The sequence below is a fragment of the Notolepis coatsorum genome, assembly GCF_963971535.1.
Source record: "Notolepis coatsorum genome assembly, chromosome: 4".
In the NCBI taxonomy this organism is placed as follows: Eukaryota; Metazoa; Chordata; class Actinopteri; order Aulopiformes; family Paralepididae; genus Notolepis; species Notolepis coatsorum.
The window spans coordinates 39,241,234-39,254,639 of NC_140168.1; positions in this window are offsets into that span (position 1 = coordinate 39,241,234).

Genomic DNA, 13,406 nt, shown 5'->3' on the forward strand with positions numbered 1-13,406 from the left:
GGCATGGTTAAGGTTAAGGTTAAGGTTAGGCATTGTTTCGGAGTTGGTTAAGGTTAGAACGGTTAAGTTTAGGCGCTGTTAAGGAGCTGGTTAAGGTTAGAGTTTGTCTTAGAGAATGGCAATATTCTTTCTATGGTTAAGGTTAGGCATGGTTAAGGTTAAGGTTAAGGTTAGGCATTGTTTTGGAGTTGGTTAAGGTTAGAACGGTTAAGTTTAGGCGCTGTTAAGGAGCTGGTTAAGGTTAGAGTTTGTGTTAGAGAATGGCAATAGACAGCCTATTTCCGCGCGACAGCTCTCAGCAGCCTCGTTGCGCGTCCTGAGTTTGCCGCGTCACGTGCCTGTCGGGGCCAATCAGGCCTACCCCGGAAGTCACTTACTGTTGAGGAACAGTTACACGCATCCGGGGCTTAGGTAAGGGGTGGTTTTTTTTTGCAGGCAAGGGGTGGTTATTTTTTTTTGAATTTAATGAACCTGTACGTGCAATTTCCTGCAATATAGAGCCTTCAATCTTGACCAATAAAGCTGCTCTTTTCACTATAAAACTCAGTTAACCATAACGTAGTTATGGTTAGATTTATATATTGGGGGGGGATATATCATATTTTTCATATAATCAAAAAGTGGTGGAGCAAGATCATACCTTTGCTCCCCCAAGTTCAATAGTGGGAGAGCAGAGATGCTCCGAATGCTCTTATGGCCAGGCGTCTATGATTCACTGATACAAAGTAAAATAGTGCAGTGCAATAAAATAGTTAGTAAAATAGAATAAAATAATGCAATAGTGCATTGCAATAAAATAGTTATCATCGTATTTTTTCGGGAGGCCGGTAAGGAGTGCATTACAGTAGTCGAGTTGGCTTGAGATAAAGGCATGGATCTGGTTTTCAGCGTCCTTTTGATTTATAAATGGCCGTACTTTAGCTATGTTTCTAAGGTGGAAGAATTAAGTTTTTGTCAACTTGTTGATTGTGATTTAAAGCTTAGGTCTGAGTCTACCATAACACCAAGACTTAACTCACTCAAATACAGTTAGCAGCTGGATAGACCACAGATGGAAATTAGCTTCTGCTAAATCTGGTGCAAACATATTTTCATGTAACAATGATGAATTGTAAAAAAAAAAAAAAAAAAAAAAAAAAAAAAATTCGGGGCTTTTCAGAATACATCCGGGGCTTGAGCCCAGGTAGCCACCCCCTAGCTCCGCCCCTGGTGAGAATGTTAGTTATTATGTTCTCAATGCCCCTTGCATTGTATGAATTGTGTGGAAGTGTTTGCTAGTTCTAGTGCTATCCCTTTGTACATTGTGGCTGTGTCTGACAAAAGTTAACAATAAATAATGGTATTAGGAATACATTTGCCTCCTGCGTGAACTGTGCATAGCTGAATAGACTGTATTTTAACACCGGTCATATGGTGGTACTTGGAGAGCCAGCTACCCTCTCAGGTGGTACTTGGTGTAAAAAGTTTGAGAACCACTGATCTAGGGACATCTATGGACCTCAGGGAATGTATTCCCAGTGTCAGAAATATTGTGTCTGTGACTATGCTTGAGTAAATTGTAATGAACCAAAGGAGAATATAATTAATTTTAATGTTTTCATCTTTGATGGTGAATAACAGCATGCTAACATTGACCAGACGTGAAAAATTAACTGAGCTCATTCAGCACTTTCTTGAGATCAAGTATACTAAAGATCTAAGCAAATGAATAAAGGGCAGATGATTTACAGTTTTTTTGTAGATACAGTACTGAATGTTGCCATCCGGACACATGCAATTTGAAATATGAATATATAATATCAGGCCTATAAATGACCGTATTATGGCCAAGTCACACATATTTGGATCGGGCCAAATCTCCCCTTTCCAACGTGTTATTTTTGCTAGACGTTCACATAAAGGTAAATAAACTAACTACGTTCTATTTTATGGCAATAACGTTCAGGTTTGTTCGACCAGTGGCCGTGAGATATGAACCCGAAAATAACGTTAAAAGTAAAAACTTCACGCTGGAAGTCAGATGATTGACAGGGGCTGGAGTGAGCTGGGAAGTGTAGTTTTATGAAATTTTAAAGCCCTGGGTCTCTTCTTTCAAAAGACTACACACACGTACAGGCACGTTGGAACAGGGGGTGCGGGGGGAGCGGCAGCACCCCCTCTAGTGGCAGCTTCAGTTACTGCACAAAAGTAAAAACGGTATTTTTATATACTGTAACATATATATAATATAAGCTATACGTTTATCCTGCTCAAAGCACTTGACTTCACCATTACACTGACACACTTGTAAATACGTTAATTCTTGTTAGATTGCCGACTGTATTATTTTCCTCGCTGTGTGACATACTACAGTTGCGTCTGAGGGGAGTGGCCACTGGCTGACAGTGCTCCCTGTCTCGGGTGTCAGAGAGGAGACGCACAGATGAGAGAGGAGATGAGAATGAATGAATGAAAACTTTATTTAACAGATTGCAAAATGGGTATAATACAGTATGGCTCAATACACACAATTAAGGGGATGCAGACCAGAGAAAGACGTTTGTCTTGTTTACATCAGGGTCCCCCATTTTCAATTCATAGTGTTCATAGACGCACCAAAATCCATTGCGGGGTGAAAATTTGCCGCAAAACATTAATATCTTTGGAACCGTTTGTGTTCAATTGTATCTGAATCAGGAGATGATCTTCTCTCGTCACAATTGAAATTGTATTTCTCCGTCGAGCAAAAGCTGGCAGTCTCATTGAATAATATACGCACTCCGAAAGTCTATAAACTTGTGCATAACGGAGCAGAGGTCCCCAACCATCGGGTCGCGGACCGATGTAATATAAAACACTTAATTAGCCGTGCATCGATAATACAATTGGTATCAGCTGTGTAACATCTTAATTTTGGCGCGACAGAGTCGTTGTAGGAGATGCATTCAATCTAACATTGAAGCTAACCCATATATAGAAATGTGTCATACAGACTTGGAGATGGAGCCAAGTGAGGTATTCAGAAGTTCAAGTGAGGTTTGTTTGTTTTTATTTCTTCATGCTTGAAAAGTAAAAATAAAACAATTATTATGTTATTCTCGTTTGCCTCACGTCTCATGTCATTTTCAGTTAAAGGGTCATTAGAAATAACTTATTTCAAAGCCATTCTAAACAACGAACGTTCCTCTCACGGCGTTCTGAAAAAAAAAATCTCAGAAAGGCCGCACCCTCTGCCGATTTAAAGTTCCAACGTGCCTGCACACGTATGCCAGCTTCCTTTATTTCCGTCTAATTCATCAGGTTTCCGCCGGGATGCGCAGACATATTTATCAACTCATAATGTCACTAATAACACTTAAAATCATTGGTAAACAAATGTAGTGCTGAAAATATACAATTTGACTGTTGTTTTGACGGGGTTAGGGTCTTTACTCTTGGCTACATTTGAAAAAGAAACGCAACATTAATTAATACGTTCTGTATTGATCTATGTATGGCCTGATATCAATCTCGTACCGGTACCGAACCGCTCAGGCTTAATTAAACATTCAAACTGTGTGTAACTGAGGGGTACAATTCCCTGACTGTATTGTTAGATATGATATTTAATACCACTACCTCATGTACTTTAACTTCTGGCCACCCAGTACAAGATATAAGTATGATGAACACTTTCCCACCTGATGAAACGAATCCACACAAATGTACCAAATCGAAGGTTTAATACAGCAAAGGGTGTATACAACGATCACTTAATTACATTTATGATTTGAAATATGAAATATGCACTTTTATGGCAAATGAGTATTCGTAGGTAAATCAACATTGAATGTCCAATCTCTGGTTACGCAGGGAGTAAGTATACAACCTGGAATATTTAGGAAACGATAGCGATGGTACTTAAATGATTATAGCTGGATACACTAAGGGGGGGGGGGGGTCCCGCTGGTTGTAAGACAGTAGGAGGGGGGGGTTAGAGAAGCCGCTGGCGGTATCCCATCTGGCCGACGGTGTCTTGGGAGAATCCAAAGTCTTGGACACGGTGCCCACAGAACCTCGGACCGCAGACGAATACAGCTGGACCCTCTGTGGACGGTATCTGCCGGTCCACAATGGAGAGACGTGAGGCGACCTCACGTGTAGAGCGCCGTCTCACCTGGAGTCCTCTCCGGGGGGTAATTCCAACACTCCGCAGTGTTGGCCTTTATCCATGGAATAATCAAAGCATACAAAGCATAATCCAAGCCGTGGAAGGCTCGCCGTCGTCCGGGTAGAGTAATCCAATATACAGGTCCAGTCGCTCTTGGCCCGGAGCTCCTCGGATGCAATCACCACTAGGGGTCTGACCAGCCTGGTTAAGCGTCCAGATAACGTCAGGAACGATGGGGGTACTGATAACTTTAGAACTCTAACCGAACGATGCACCATACATAAATAGACTATTATTAGCTTAATAGAATACGTCCAACTCGACGGTATAGTGCCAAACTATGACTATTCAACTATTAATCTACACGATATCTCAATGCCTATTCTGGGCCAAGTAGGCCTTACTACACCGCACGTGCGTCGTGGGGAGGCTTCGCGTATGTCACTCTGTTGGAGGGTAAAGAACTGGACTAAAAGAAAGTTCTACTTTACTTGCACCATATATATATGCGCTATGAACAAATAGTACCATTCGTATTTCGCCCGACATATTCCTGCGCGGAACCGGGGCTTGCCTCGACATGTTAGGCGGCACGATTGAACTTGGACCTAGGGGGTATGGCAACCTGGCGCCAGGTTCTTGTCCAATGGTAGAATGAAACTATTATGGGCTGTTTAGTAGACTAAAGGGATATTCAATGCATATTGTACAAGGAATATACAGGGGATATCAAACGATATACAAATACAATTAAATATATATAAATAAATATACATATTCGGTTTAATCTGATCCTTCACAACAGCCGCCCCCTAATTAGTCCCACCTAATTAGCTAAGCAGAGACAGATTAACCGCACTGTCTACCACTCAAGGTCCGCTGTAAGGGTCAGTCAACTCACAAAGTCATGGGTCATGGTCATCATCGATAGTATCTGGGAGTCGGGGCAGTTCTATGAGCCTCGCCACGGGACGTGTGTAGGTGCGCCCTTGGACGAGTACTTCAGCTGCTCGGACCTTGCCATCGGCACCGGTGATCACTTTGCTTACGCGGCCAGCCGGCCACATAGCTCTGGGTAGTGACTGGTCAATAATCATGACGACTGTTCCTTCTGTCAAATTGTCTCTCTCTTTTACCCACTTCTGGCGGGTCTGTAGAGACGGTAGGTAGTGAAGTAGGAAGCTGCTCCAAAACTTGTCAGCTAGTACTTGGCTGTACCTCCACATTCTTCGGCCGTTCGCTTCTTCAGGCCTGTACATTGTCTGGGGTAGCGCGGGGTCCAGCCGCCCCATTAGGAGTGTGTTGGGGGTGACTGGGTCGACATCTGCTACATCACTGGAGACGTAACCGAGGGGCTTTGAGTTCAATACTCCCTCGATCTCCGTGAGGACTGTCATTAGGACTTCCTCCGCCACAGTCTGGGCTCCGAGTACGGCGTACAGGGCTGTCTTTATAGAACGTACTTCTCGTTCCCAGGTTCCACCGAAGTGGGGTGCGTCCGGGGGATTAAACTGGAAGTCAATCTGGGCTGGAGCGAGGTGGGTCTTAAGTTCTGGGCCCACAGCTTGGAAGCTCTCTCTCAGCTCTCTTTCTCCGCCTTTGAAGTTGGTCCCGTGATCAGACAACAATGTAGACGGTTTTCCTTTCCGTGATGTGAATCTCCGGAAGGCCATAAGGAATGAGTCTGTGCTCATGGTCGGAAGGAGCTCGATATGTATCGCTCTGGTGGTCATGCATTTGAATACAATACCCCACCGCTTCTCGGTGCCTCTTCCTCTCTTTATATACAACGGGCCAAAGCAGTCCATGCCTGTGGAGTGGAATGGCTTGTCGCCGATTCGGAGGCGACAGGTGGGTAAGTCAGCCATCCGTGGTATGCTGGGCTGCGCGCGCCACTTACGGCAGTCTAGACAGGTTCGCTGGAAGCGCCGTACTGCTTCTCTCCCTTGCAATATCCAATAACGACGTCTGATCTCCGCGAAGACTCTCTCTGCTCCTGCGTGGTGTACATCCTCGTCGTATTTCTTTATGATCAGCTCTGTGACCTTGTGTCGGCTGTTCAAGACGATCGGGTACTTAATGTCATCTGGTAGATCGGGGGCTCTCCGCAGGCGACCACCCACTCTGATGAGATTATGGGCGTCACTCTCTGGTGCCAGGTGAATCAGTCTGCTGTCTGATGGGACGGGGTTTCCTCCCTGTAGACAGTCTAGCTCATCGGGGAACGAGTCTCTCTGGGCTCGTTGTAGTAGAAGAAGTTCTGCTTCTTCGTAGTCAGCTGCTGACATGTCAGTGGTGGACTGAATCTCTGGGTGGTGCCGCAGGAATGTTCTTTGCTGCACACTCTCTAGGGTAATGCAGTCATCTATGTTGGGGTCTGTGGAGGCGACAGTGCTCAGTCCACAGAACATAGGTTTCTTGTTCTCAGCCTCCTCGTTACTTGCTTCCCTCGGGGTGGGCGTATGCCAATCTCCTTCCGGGAGCTTGAGGAATGCTGGTCCGTCACTGTAGATGTTGCGACGGGTTAGGTCATCCAGAGACATTCCCCGGGTGATGACGTCAGCTGGGTTGTGTTTGGTGTCCACATACCGCCAGCTTGCTTCTTCTGTTAATTCTTGAATCTCGGTGACTCTGACTCCCACGAAGACCTTGTATCTGCATGAATCAGACTTGATCCATGTGAGTACTGTCGTGGAATCTGACCACAAGATTGTTCTATGCACCGGAATGGTGAGTTCACGTTGGATTAACGTGGCTAGATGCGCTCATGCGAGGGCTGCACAGAGCTCTAGACGTGGGATAGATTGTTGCTTACGTGGGGCTATTCTTGAGCGGGCCAGGATGAAAGCAGTGTGTATCTTTCCTCCCATCTCTTGGGCACGCAAGTAGGCCACCGATCCGTAGGCTACTTCGGAGGCGTCGCTGAAGACGTGTAGCTCAATCTCGCATGTCTCTGGCCTCACTGTGGATGGGAAGTAGCTGCGGCGTATATTGACACCTGGGAGTGAGCGGAGTTCCGTCTCCCACTCTCTCCATGTTGAGGCAAGGTGTGCGGGTATTGGGTCGTCCCAGCCCTGGTCCTTGTCCCATAGTGCTCGTACAATCATCTTTGCCCTGGTGGTGTAAGGTAGAATACATCCCAACGGGTCATATTGTCTGGCGAGTGTTCTGTACACACTCCGTCTGGTGGTCGGTATCGCCGCCGACCTTCCCTGCTCTGGAGCCAAGGGTTTGTGTCTATAGTGGAGCGAGTCTGTTTTGAAGCGCCAGACTAGTCCTACTGTCATTTCTTGGGCTTCTCCTGGGATCGTCGCCATCCAGGTCTCGCTGCTGGCAGCCTTGTCCGCGGAGGAGAGGCTGCGCAATACGTGCGGGTCGCTGCTGGCCCACTGCCTGAGATCAAAGCCGCCTGTGATCAGGGAGGCGCGTAACTTGATTAGGAGAGCCTCGGCTTCTTCTTGAGTCGAGACGCTTTGTAAACAGTTGTCCACGTAGAAACTGTTCTTCACACTGTGTTGGACCTCTTCATCTGCTGCTGGGTCCTCTGTGACGTGTTTCTGTAGTGCAAAGGTAGCACAGCACGGGCTGCATGTGGTTCCGAAGGGGAGTACTTCCCACTGGTAGATGGATGGGTTCTCATCTCCGATCTTCTCTCTCCATAGGAACCGTAGCAGAGGCTTGTCCTCCTCTACTAGTCTCACCTGCAAGAACATCCCTTTGATATCCCCGCTTATAGCCACCTTGTCCTGGCGGAAGCGCAGTAGCACGCCTAGTAGGGAGGGGCCGAGTGTGGGGCCGGGCAAGAGCTCTTTATTCAGATTTTGGGATCCGATCTGGTAGCTGCAGTTAAACACAATGCGATCCTTGCCGTTGTGATGGACCTTGTGATGCGGCACGTACCATGATTCGGTCGTCTGATCGGCCTCTTTAATGTCAATCTTTGTTACGTGTCCCGCTGTGATTAGCTTCTCAATCTCAGCTCGGTACACACTCTCTTGAGCGGGGTCTTTGGCTAGGCGCCGCTCTGTGTTCAGTAGATAGCGCTCCGTGGCGTCTTTCTTTGCGTGAAAGGTGGGCATTCCCTCTCGCCTCAGGAGTGGAGTTGCGTATCTCATCACTCCGCCGACTGTGACTCTCTTTGTCCCCTGCTCGAGTAGGTTGATGGCGTAAATGTCTTCTTTAGAGCGAATATCTTTCTTTTCGTTCTTAAAGGACATTGTCTCTAGGGTCCATAGCCTCTCGACATGCTGCAGGAGAGTGGTGTCTTCTTCTGTCGTTCTGGAGTGGAAGCAGCTAGTGGCTGCTGTTCGGTTGAGAGATTTAGCGAGGGGGCCTTGGAGGGTCCACCCTAGGCGGGTCTCGACTGCTGCAGGACAGCCTCGGGGGCCTGTATGGACCCGGTCAATCGGGACTATGAGTTCTGCATGGTCGGAGCCTATCAACAGGGTCGGGGTAGCGCCGTCTATGAGCGGGATAGGTAATTGGCGCAGGTGCACATATTTATCCATCAACTTGGTGACAGGGTAGGTGTACTGCGATAGTCCTATTTCTTGGCTGGTGAAAGCATTTGTGATCTTGTACCGTCGCTCTGGCTGCCCGTTGGCTGCGATGGTGAAGGAGACATTCTCGCCCTTTATCGTCTTTAAATCTCTTCTTATTGTCCGAATCGTCATTTCGTTCTTGCTCCCCCGCAGTCCCAACTGGGTCGCAGCGGAGGCGAGCAGAAGGGTCTTCTCTGACCCGTCATCAAGGACGGCGTAAGTGTCCATGACTTTATCTTGGTAGCTCAATGTCACACGGACTACCTTTAAGAGCACTTGGGCTCCGCTGCTGCTGGCGGGGTCAATGTACACTTGCCTTGGTGCCGCTCCGTGGTGCAGGTATAGGCCGTCTTCCGTTACTTTCGTGTAGTATATCTAGATGGGCTCCATCGCACCGGCTGCACCTTTTCTTTAGGCGGCATTTGGCTGCCATGTGGGGCCGCGCACATCGATAACAGCGCCGGTTGGACTTTATCCATTGACTCACTTCTTCTGCATTCATCTTTGTGAATGAGTCACATTGTGACAGCCAGTGTTCTTTCTCACAGTAGGGACACGCTATCTTCCACTTCTCTTTTCTCGAGGGGGTGCTGTGACTCTTACTGCTCGGTACTGACTCTGATTGGTGCATGACAGTCACCGATCTTCTTCCATCATTTATTCTCCTGGGTCCCTCTCTGGAGCTTGGCGTGCTCCGCCCGAAGGTGTCCAGTCGTAAGCTGCTGACTTCTCTCGGCAGGAAGTCGGCTAGATCAAGGAGGGATGGCTCGGGGCCGTCGGGATCCCGGTAATCCCTCTGCCGCCTAAAGCGCTCCTGTCTTGCGGGTGGCAGCTTCTCCAAAATCCTCTCGACGTTAGAGTTGGCGTATAGCTCATGCATGCCCTTCTCCCGTTGCGCTCCCAGCATCCCTACCAGGGACTGCACTTTGATTGACAGGTCGTCTAGTGAGCGATTGTCTGTGGCTGGGGGTAGGCGGTCAATATGCCTTATCTCCTGGATTACGTAATCCCATATACGTCCATATCTCTGATCCAGCGCTGCAAGGGCCGCTGTGTATGGAGTCGAAGAGGTAGCATAGGCTAGCGCTATATTGTGCGCTCGCGGTACTTTCAGGTGCTTCAGCAATATTGCATACTTGTGGCGTTCATCAGCGACATCCACCATCATTGTCTCTAGGCACATCCGGAGCTCCGTGTACTGTGCTCGACTCTCATAGGCGAAGTCTGGGAATGACGGTGTGGCATTGTATGACGCCGTGGATGGCTGATACATCGGCGAGCGTTGGGGGAGAGACCTCCTGGGCGAGTCCCATCTTGCGCCTCGCTGTGGGCTGGTACTGGCAGGGTACCATGGCCCGCTGGTCCAGGTACTGTTCCTCTGGGCTGGTCGTGCGTCGTGCTCACCCGTGAATAGAGTCGGGGGTCTGTAGCGCAGCGCCGCGGGGGTATAGCCTGGACTGTATGGGACCTCCTGGTCCGGTGGAGTACTGTGCTGTCGTCGGGCTTGGTTCTCCTCCTCTCCCTCTTCTTCCTCTATCAGATCTTCCAGATCCTGTAATCGTTTATTTAGCTTCTCCGCAGTGTATGCCGCTCCTTCCTTGTAGCTGGGTCTCGCTTGGACCGGTATGGGAAGGGGGTCTGCGGGGGGTCTAGACTCGGTCTGTTGGTCAAGTTCAGGGTCGCTTGCTCGTTGTGGTGACGCTGCCCTTGACTGTTGTCTCGACGAGTTCCTTGAGCCCCTGGCGGAGGGAGAGGGAGTTGTCCTTTTGATCAGCTGCTCTATTAGTTGCGCTTGTAGTCTGTCGCGCTCTGCGTCTCTTTGGGCACCGGCAGCGGCACACTGGGCGTCGGCCCGGTCTCTTGCCATATTCTCTTCTGTCTGGAAGCGTCTCATCTCCAGGCATGTGCGCTGTTCTTCGCTCCGTTGTTGCGCTTGGAGGTGTTTGCGCTCGCTGGTCGCCTGTGCTTGGAGACGTTCGCGCTCGCTAAGCGTCTGTGCTTGGAGCCGATCGCGTTCGGTAGAGGCTGTCAGGCTGACGAGGAACGCCTGTTGTAGCATCCTCTCCGCTTCGCTGGGGGAAGGCGGTTGTGGAGGTGAGCCGCTCCTGCGTGAGCCGCTCCTGGGGGTACTCGTTGGGGAGTCCTGGAGCTCTAGTTCCTCGGCGCTCTCCTCCTCTTCTTCCGTGCAGAGTTCTCTCTCTGTAGGGTTGTCTTCCTCCCGGGGCTGGTCGGGGACTACTTCTTGAGTAGTGGCAGGGGGTAAAGGCATGTCAATTCCCTCCTGGTCCCCACCGTGAGCTTGGTCAGTTACATTAGGACCTACTAGGGCCTCTGTGGTCAGGGAAACCTGGTCGTTAAGGTCAGACATAATTTTACTTTCTACTTTTACTACATTTACCGTTTGTCGAAGGCTAGGTAGTTGACTGACAGTGTAAGCCTCTAAGTACTGAGGTGTCTGTCGTCTGCGCCGCGGGCGTTCTAGGTTAGGAGGATCGTTTCGTGGAGTGTTCATCATAGGCCATTTCGATATTAATAACACTATATTAATATTACACTAGTTACCATCCGGCTCGAAGGACCAATTGTAACTGAGGGGTACAATTCCCTGACTGTATTGTTAGATATGATATTTAATACCACTACCTCATGTACTTTAACTTCTGGCCACCCAGTACAAGATATAAGTATGATGAACACTTTCCCACCTGATGAAACGAATCCACACAAATGTACCAAATCGAAGGTTTAATACAGCAAAGGGTGTATACAACGATCACTTAATTTCATTTATGATTTGAAATATGAAATATGCACTTTTATGGCAAATGAGTATTCGTAGGTAAATCAACATTGAATGTCCAATCTCTGGTTACGCAGGGAGTAAGTATACAACCTGGAATATTTAGGAAACGATAGCGATGGTACTTAAATGATTATAGCTGGATACACTAAGGGGGGGGGGGGGTCCCGCTGGTTGTAAGACAGTAGGAGGGGGGGGTTAGAGAAGCCGCTGGCGGTATCCCATCTGGCCAACGGTGTCTTGGGAGAATCCAAAGTCTTGGACACGGTGCCCACAGAACCTCGGACCGCAGACGAATACAGCCGGACCCTCTGTGGACGGTATCTGCCGGTCCACAACGGAGAGACGTGAGGCGACCTCACGTGTAGAGCGCCGTCTCACCTGGAGTCCTCTCCGGGGGGTAATTCCAACACTCCGCAGTGTTGGCCTTTATCCATGGAATAATCAAAGCACACAAAGCATAATCCAAGCCGTGGAAGGCTCGCCGTCGTCCGGGTAGAGTAATCCAATATACAGGTCCAGTCGCTCTTGGCCCGGAGCTCCTCGGATGCAATCACCACTAGGGGTCTGACCAGCCTGGTTAAGCGTCCAGATAACGTCAGGAACGATGGGGGTACTGATAACTTTAGAACTCTAACCGAACGATGCACCATACATAAATAGACTATTATTAGCTTAATAGAATACGTCCAACTCGACGGTATAGTGCCAAACTATGACTATTCAACTATTAATCTACACGATATCTCAATGCCTATTCTGGGCCAAGTAGGCCTTACTACACCGCACGTGCGTCGTGGGGAGGCTTCGCGTCTGTCACTCTGTTGGAGGGTAAAGAACTGGACTAAAAGAAAGTTCTACTTTACTTGCGCCATATATATATGCGCTATGAACAAATAGTACCATTCGTATTTCGCCCGACATATTCCTGCGCGGAACCGGGGCTTGCCTCGACATGTTAGGCGGCACGATTGAACTTGGACCTAGGGGGTATGGCAACCTGGCGCCAGGTTCTCGTCCAATGGTAGAATGAAACTATTATGGGCTGTTTAGTAGACTAAAGGGATATTCAATGCATATTGTACAAGGAATATACAGGGGATATCAAACGATATACAAATACAATTAAATATATATATATAAATAAATATACATATTCGGTTTAATCTGATCCTTCACAACACTGTGATTTGTGCGATTTGACCGCAGCCGACATGTGGTCACAAACGCTGGGCACGGTCACAAATGGCTAAACTAATGACAGATTCCTGACAGAAATGTTAACATGCAATACATTTCTATTTCTATTTATTTTCTATTTTCCTTTATCCTGTAGTTTGGTTATAAAATCACAATAAGAGAGATCTCTCTCATAATGACATTATAATAACAAAGCCACAGTCCTGCTCTCCTGCAGCTCACCTGGAAGAGGGGTTAGGTGGGGGGAGGGGTTAGGTGTATTGCAATGGCCCTTGGGTAAAGTAGTTTGGCATGCCTCATTAAAAGAAACAGGTCCAAGCCTTTGAAGGTCTCTGGCTCAAAACGAGCTATTGTGGTATCATCATGGTTATTAAGACATAAGACAATTGAAAGGTATCCGCCTGATTTGTACAAGTGATGGCTTATTTTGAAGGTACTGTATGAACCTGTACTTTCATATAAAAAAAAAAAGGCAATGCCTCAACAGGACCCTAAATTCTGCGCCTGGTCACATAACGGTCATAAAAAGGGAGCTTGGGACAAATTGTGCTCACTCACTCACTCACTCACTCACTCACTCAGATGATCTGGCAGGGCTGTTTTGTCAGACACATTGTGCAGGTAGTGCCTGTGTGGGTCTGTGCAGTTACCTGCTTGTTATCTTCTATGTTGATGGTAATGAGGCATGACTGCATCTTATTTCCCTCTGATTTCCAGAGTACGTCTCTCAAAGCGC